General features: G+C 42.1%; 1 long non-coding RNA gene across 3 annotated transcripts in view; it reads left to right on the plus strand.

Annotated features, from left to right (window-relative positions):
* The window catches only part of LOC105004702, a 176,706-nt gene that overhangs the window by 57,740 nt on the left and 112,451 nt on the right, over window positions 1-6,515 (plus strand). The gene's annotated exons all lie outside the window — the stretch shown is intronic.

Consider the following 6,515-nt stretch of genomic DNA (forward strand, 5'->3'; position numbering starts at 1 on the left):
TGGTGTTGGAGAAGACTCTTGAGAGTCCCTTGGACTGCAAGGAGATCCAACCAGTCCATTCTAAAGGAGATCGGTCCTGGGTGTTCTTTGGAAGGACTGATGCTAAAGCTGAAAGTCCAGTACTTTGGCCACCTGATGCAACGAGTTGACTCATTGGAAAAGATTCTGATGCTGGGAGGGATTGGGGGCAGGAGGAAAAGGGGACGACAGAGGATGAGATGGCTGGATGGCATCACCGACTCCATAGACGTGAGTTTGAGTGAACTCCGGGAGTTGGTAATGGACAGGGAGGCCTGGCGTGCTGCAATTCATGGGGTCGCAAAGAGTCGGGCATGACTGAGCGACTGAACTGAAGCTGTGTGACCTTGGGTGAGTTGCTTAGCCTTTCTGAATTTTTGTTTGGAAAACGATTTAATGTGATTTACATAGAGCTAGGTCAAGAGAAACGTTTCAGATAAATCATTGAGGAAATTGAGGAAAACAAGTGGACAGCAGTGAGTCAGGCCACAGAGGGAGTGCTCCAAATTTTGGTATACTTTCTGGAGGCCTTCCAGTGTCTTGCCCTCAGCTCAGAAGCAATGAAAAGAGTAAAACATGGCTAGTTTTGAATTGTCATGACTCACAAAATCAGCAGAGTAGTTCCCCAGGAAATGCCATTCTTGGTACTGAATTCGAGAAAAGTGTCTCTCGTGGGTCTTCTTTGAGACGAAATGAACATGGTGAAATCTGTACAGACAAGATTGTCTTGAAAAATGTGGTTAAATAAGTTTGGAAAGCCCCTATCTATCACATCTTCTTCTTGGAGTGTTCCACATTAATGTATTAAAGACCTCGTGAATTTCATAGCAAACAGACTAGCTTCCAGAGCTTCTGGAGCACAGAAGAGAATCTTTGACTTCTTTTTCCTTTTTCTCCTAATTTTCTGTCACAGCTGTTCACTGGTGTATCACGGAGCACGTGATGGCAGCTACTAGGGCAGTGTAATCAATATCCTTAACAAGACCCATGGAGTAGATACAGCACAGCACTGCAAACAGCCGCTTTAAAGTGGAATACTCCTCAATGTAGGTCAGGTGCTGAAACACAGTTCAGGAAAAGGTGTTCTGGGTGGGGGAAATGTGGTGTGGAGGCTGCATCTGCCTCACACAAAGCATCCATTAAGAGTGCAGGATTAATCTCCCCTTTCTGGACCTAGAACATAATCCCTTGCTAAGGGATTAGGGCCATTCTTAACATATGAATTATCCCTTTCTTTGGATTGAGTTGAAATTTTCCCTTTTGTGGGTTTCCTAAAAGCAAAAGGCAGGCATCTTAATAGGAAAGAAGTATATTACTTGTACCTAAATACATATTTCTCCCAATAGGAAGGTCACATGAGTAAGGGAGAGAAAGGCCTGGTATAGCGAGGTCATTCTGAGGCCCCTTGCAGAAACCCCAGCCCACTTCTAGAGTGCAGTCAGAAAGCAACGGCAGAAGGGTATTGGTAGCCCAGGCCAGTTTCTTTGAGTGGATCAATTCACACCTGATAACCAGAGCCATTACTGGGCTTGAAACATCCCAGGGAAGTTTGCTGAGAAGAGGATAGACAGGGTGGATGTGTCATCCTGAGTTCGCATGTGTGAAGCATTTGACGTGGGCCTTGAGGATACCTCCAGTTCTTCCCTCCCAGCACTCAGGATCCATACGCAAAATTGTCCAAGACCCAACTTATCCATGAAGCTTTGGGCAACAGTTCCGCCTCCAGGCAGTCTCTTCATTTTGCCTCATTGCCTGTATCAGTGTTTCTCAAACACGACGTCTGGGGAATCTTGCTAAAGTGCAAATTCTGGTTCAGTAGGTATGGGGTAGGACTTGATATTGAGCCGTTCTGATAAGCTCCCAGGTGATGTGGATGTTGCTGGTCCACCCACCTCATGTCAGAGAAAAAGGTCCTACATCAAACCAGTCAGCACTGCTGTTGAGTGTCTTCTAATAGTTCACCCTGAGAATAGGTCTTACATTTCCCCTCTATCTGTCATAAATTTTAGCTCAGGACTGCATCCATGGACACTGCTTCCTACATGTTTGGTGGGCACCATGGGAGCTCTCAGAAAAATCGCAAAAATCTCCCTGATTCTTCATGGACTTAAGCTAGGATCATGGGTCATTAACAAAAACATCTTTGCCCCTCTATCAGCCTAGGCTGCCTCAGTTTTGATCCCTGTGTTGAAATCCCCTCTTCTTACCTGGTCTTTTTGCCCTTTTATCTTAACTTCTATAGAAGGATGGAAACTAACAACCTTTGATTTTAAGTGCTTAATTTCCTCCTTGCAGGTTTTGAATTATCTGCATGACTCATCTCTCCCCCTACTTTTTGAAAGTCTGCATCTCCCTGTCCCCTGCTAACCTCTAAGCCCACTCACTCCTGGGATGTGTCACAGTTCTGTGTCAGTTTCCCTGAGAGACTCCCCACCTTGCTTTTGTCATATCCACCTTCTCTCTGGGGTAGAGAGACTGTAGATGCCTCCCCCATCCACACCTTGTTTACCCCTTCTTGGTTGTCTCCACACACTCCCTCTGCTGTTACTCTTAGATGACTGTGCTTTCTGTAGAGGATTCACACAACCTCCAGGGTAAAGAGTGTGATTCCCAGGTCATGAAGGCTGTACACATGGGCTGGGACCAAGAGGCAGTTCAGAAACTGGTGGGTTGTGATCACCTCATTCATTGCTCTTCACCTTTGCCCAGGTCACTGTGTCATAACCAACAATGTGGATGAGTGGGGACTCACCTAGAACAGGGGCAGGGGAATGGCTGGACTGCTCTTTCGCACCAGAAGAAGTGTCCCATGGTGCATCCTACACAAACTCTAACGGAGTATCTTGACCCAGGTTCTGATTCCATCCAAACTGCTCAGTCTGGTGGATGGGGCTTGGCAGTAAAACTGTAGACAACACCTAAATCTGCTTCCAAAAGCCAGGTGATGTGTCTTTCAGAGCCACACCACAGATCAGGAGTATAAAGAAGGCTGAGGCCATCCAGGGCCAGCAGAACCTCCTCTGCAGCTCAGCAGGATTTCAGGGCCAACACATGTGAAGTAGAATTCACAGGGGTACTGTCAAGCTGGATTCAGGAATCAGTGCTCCAGAGATTTAAATGGTGCCCATGTTTCTCTTTCATCCACAACCAAAGCAGCCTGATATGAGATATAAGACTAGCACTTGAGGGCATACGATTTTAGGTGGTGATGGTGCGAGGAGGGTTTAAAGGAGGCTATAATCTGATTGTTAATCTGACACAGTTTCCTTTGCTAGAAGCAACCATTTTGAGGGGAAACTTGCTTTCTGCGGTATAAAGTTTAGTTCCTTATCTCATCAAGGTGTGACTTTGAACACTTGTTTATAGTGGGGTTGTTTGTCTTTTGCTTGCAAATGTGTAAGAACGCTATATATTGTAGATATCAATACTTTATTGGTCTTCTTTGTTACAAGTGTATTTTCTCCAATTATTTTTATATTGGGTTTGCTGTGGTCTGTTCCAGTGGTCCCCAACCTTTTTGGCACCAGGAATCAGTTTCGTGGAAAACAGTTTTCCCACAGAACAGGGTGGGGGATGGTTTCTGTTTCGCCAGTTGTTTACCTTGTTCTGCGCAGCCCGGTTCCCAACAGGGTACTGACCGTGAGGTTAGGGACCCTTGGTCTCCTCTGTCCTACAAAAAGTGGAAAAGTGTGTATGTTTACCTTTTCTTTTATGGCATCTACATTCTTATTCCATATCATTACTATAAGGAAACACTGTTGATTAGTATGTGTTCCAGAAGTTTCTTTCTCTTGAATTTTCTAGGTATATGAATGTCCAGAGTTTTATCTGGACATTTATCTGGTGTTTGTTAAACCCGCTAAGGTAATATTGAATTATAATGAGGGTAGCAGACATTGATAGATGGTGCCTGACTTATTTGGCTAGTTTGGGGTGATACATTTTGAGGACTTTTGGTAACAGATGTCAGCACAGATAGTTTCATAATTTCCCCTATTTTGGAGATAATTGCTGAGCTTTTATCAGATAATTTTTTAGTATCTATTAATGCAGTTATTTGGTTTTTGTTCTTTAGTTTGTTAATCTAATGCATTAAGAGAAAAGAACTCCTAATCTGGATTCCTTTTCATGTTTAGCTATCATCACTTGACCACCGTAAATTATTATTTTGATGTACTGCTAGATTTTATTCCCCAATGTTTTGACCTTTACTTATAAATTTATAAGTGAGATTGACATATAGTTGCACTTTCTCTCTTTAAAAATAGACTGACCTCACAAAATTAAATAGGAATTTTTCTGTAGTTTTCTATGAGCTACAACAATTTAAATATCACAGAAATTATCTCTTCTTTAAAAAGGTTAGATAGTATTTAACTATTAGTATATCTGGTTCTGATATTTTTAAAAAGCAGATATTAATTTACCTTTCTAATTTTCTATGTTAACCAGCCGATTTGTATTTTCCACTTCTTCTTGAGTGAATTTTGATAATTAAAAAATTTCTAGTCATCCTCCCCTTTTTCACAGTTTTCCAATGAGTTGCCATAGTGTTGTATGTAGAATTCATCTATAACTATTTATCCTTCCCATCTTTGTGTGTCTGTTTTTTTATCTAATGAGTGGACAGCTCATGGAAGACCAAATCCAAGTGGCTAAAAAATATAAAATATGTTCAAACAAGCAAATTACATTCAAAGTGAAAAATCACTCTATGTCCATCGTACTGACCACATTAAGAAGAGTGGAAATGCCTGGTATAATGAGTTGGTGAAAGACAGGAAAAATGAGGGGTTTCTTCATATGCTGTCTGTGGAAAAGTAAATTATTATTATTGTTTTATAATATAATCTGCTTGGGGCTGGTGCACTGGGATGACCCAGAGGGATGGTACGGGGAGGGAGGAGGGAAGGGGGTTCAGGATGGGGAACACGTGTACACCCGTGGCAGATTCATGTTGATGTATGACAAAACCAATACAATATTGTAAAGTTATTAACCTCCAATTAAAATAAATAAATTTATATTTTAAAAAATAAAAAAAATAAAATTTAAAACATATATCCTGTGCCCCACCAATCCCATACCTGGGAGCCAATGCCATAGAATTAGAAGTACCAGTGACTGGCATGTAAGGATATGTAAGTAAAAAAGAAGAATCTTGAAAAGTGATTAATGCTAAATACTAGAAACGTTCAGGTTTCCCTGATGGCTCAGATGGTAAAGAATCCACCTGCAATGCGGGAGACCTGGGTTCAGTCCCTGGGTTGGAAAGATCCCCTGGAGGAGGGCATGGGAACCCACTCCAGTACTCTTGCCTGGAGAATCCCCATGGACAGAGGAGCCTGGCAGGCTACAGTCCATGCTGTCGCAAAGAGTTGGACATGACTGAGTGACTAAGCATATACACAGCACAGAAAAGTTCAATAAATTATGGCCCAGCCATACTCTAGAATATTATTATGCCGTTAAACAGAAAGAATTAGAGCCAAACCAGCTGATTAGGAAGAATTTCCACAAAGTATTGTTGGGTTCGAAAGTAAGATGCAAAGAACAGTGTATTGTGTATTGTAAACAATGGCAAAAAAGGAAAACAAAACCCCAGACAACTGTGTATGGATATGGTGCATTAGGACAGAGAACAAGGGCCATTTGTGAGACTTGGGGGATATCAGATAGGAGAGGGCAGAGAGGAGATGAAAAGACTGGTAGGAAAAAAAGGAGAGAAACAAAAAACTGTGCTAAAAAGATACCTTCAGACATGCATGTATAATATCATTCTATAAAAGTAAAATTATATGCCTAATGTGTGTTTTGGAGGGTAGCCCAAGTCATCAAGTGCCACATCTAGAGATGAGTCCCTGAGCTCAGTCGTCCAAGCCCATGCTCTCCCAGTGATCTTAGTTTCTTTTGGACTTTCACTTCAGCCCAGCTGATCATCTGTAACCTGTGAACCAAATGTTACATTTAAGCAGAACCAGCATAACTCAAACACAATAATGGGAGAAGTAAAGAGGGATGAGAACTATAGGCAGAAACAATACTTGTTTTGTACCTGGTTCTTAAGACCTTCATCCTCCACTACTATCTTAGGTTCCCCTTTTCTATGGCCACCACCTCCATGGACGGAGTCCTTTGAGGTGGCCTAGTCTGTCACCCCTCAGTCACCTGAGACATTCATAGATCTGTCTGTATAGGACTGGGGTTGTTTCTGTTAGTTCCTACTTTGGGGTATAAGGCAATGCACAAGCATTCCCCTATGTTTCATATATTATACATACCCTGCCAGAATATGTATATACACATGTATATGTATCTATATGTTTTTCTTTTTTCTGTTGTTCACCATTTCTCTGATTGTGTAAGGAAATGGCAGTGGGGTCAGGTGGCACTCTCAGTTTCCAACTAAGAACTTTTTTGGGTCACTTGGGCTCTAAAACCTTGAAACTACTGGAGCTTAGAGGTGTGAAGACCGGAAACAGTATTTATGAGTGGAT

The sequence above is a fragment of the Bison bison genome, unplaced genomic scaffold, assembly GCF_000754665.1.
Source record: "Bison bison bison isolate TAMUID 2011002044 unplaced genomic scaffold, Bison_UMD1.0 scf7180017864482, whole genome shotgun sequence".
In the NCBI taxonomy this organism is placed as follows: Eukaryota; Metazoa; Chordata; class Mammalia; order Artiodactyla; family Bovidae; genus Bison; species Bison bison.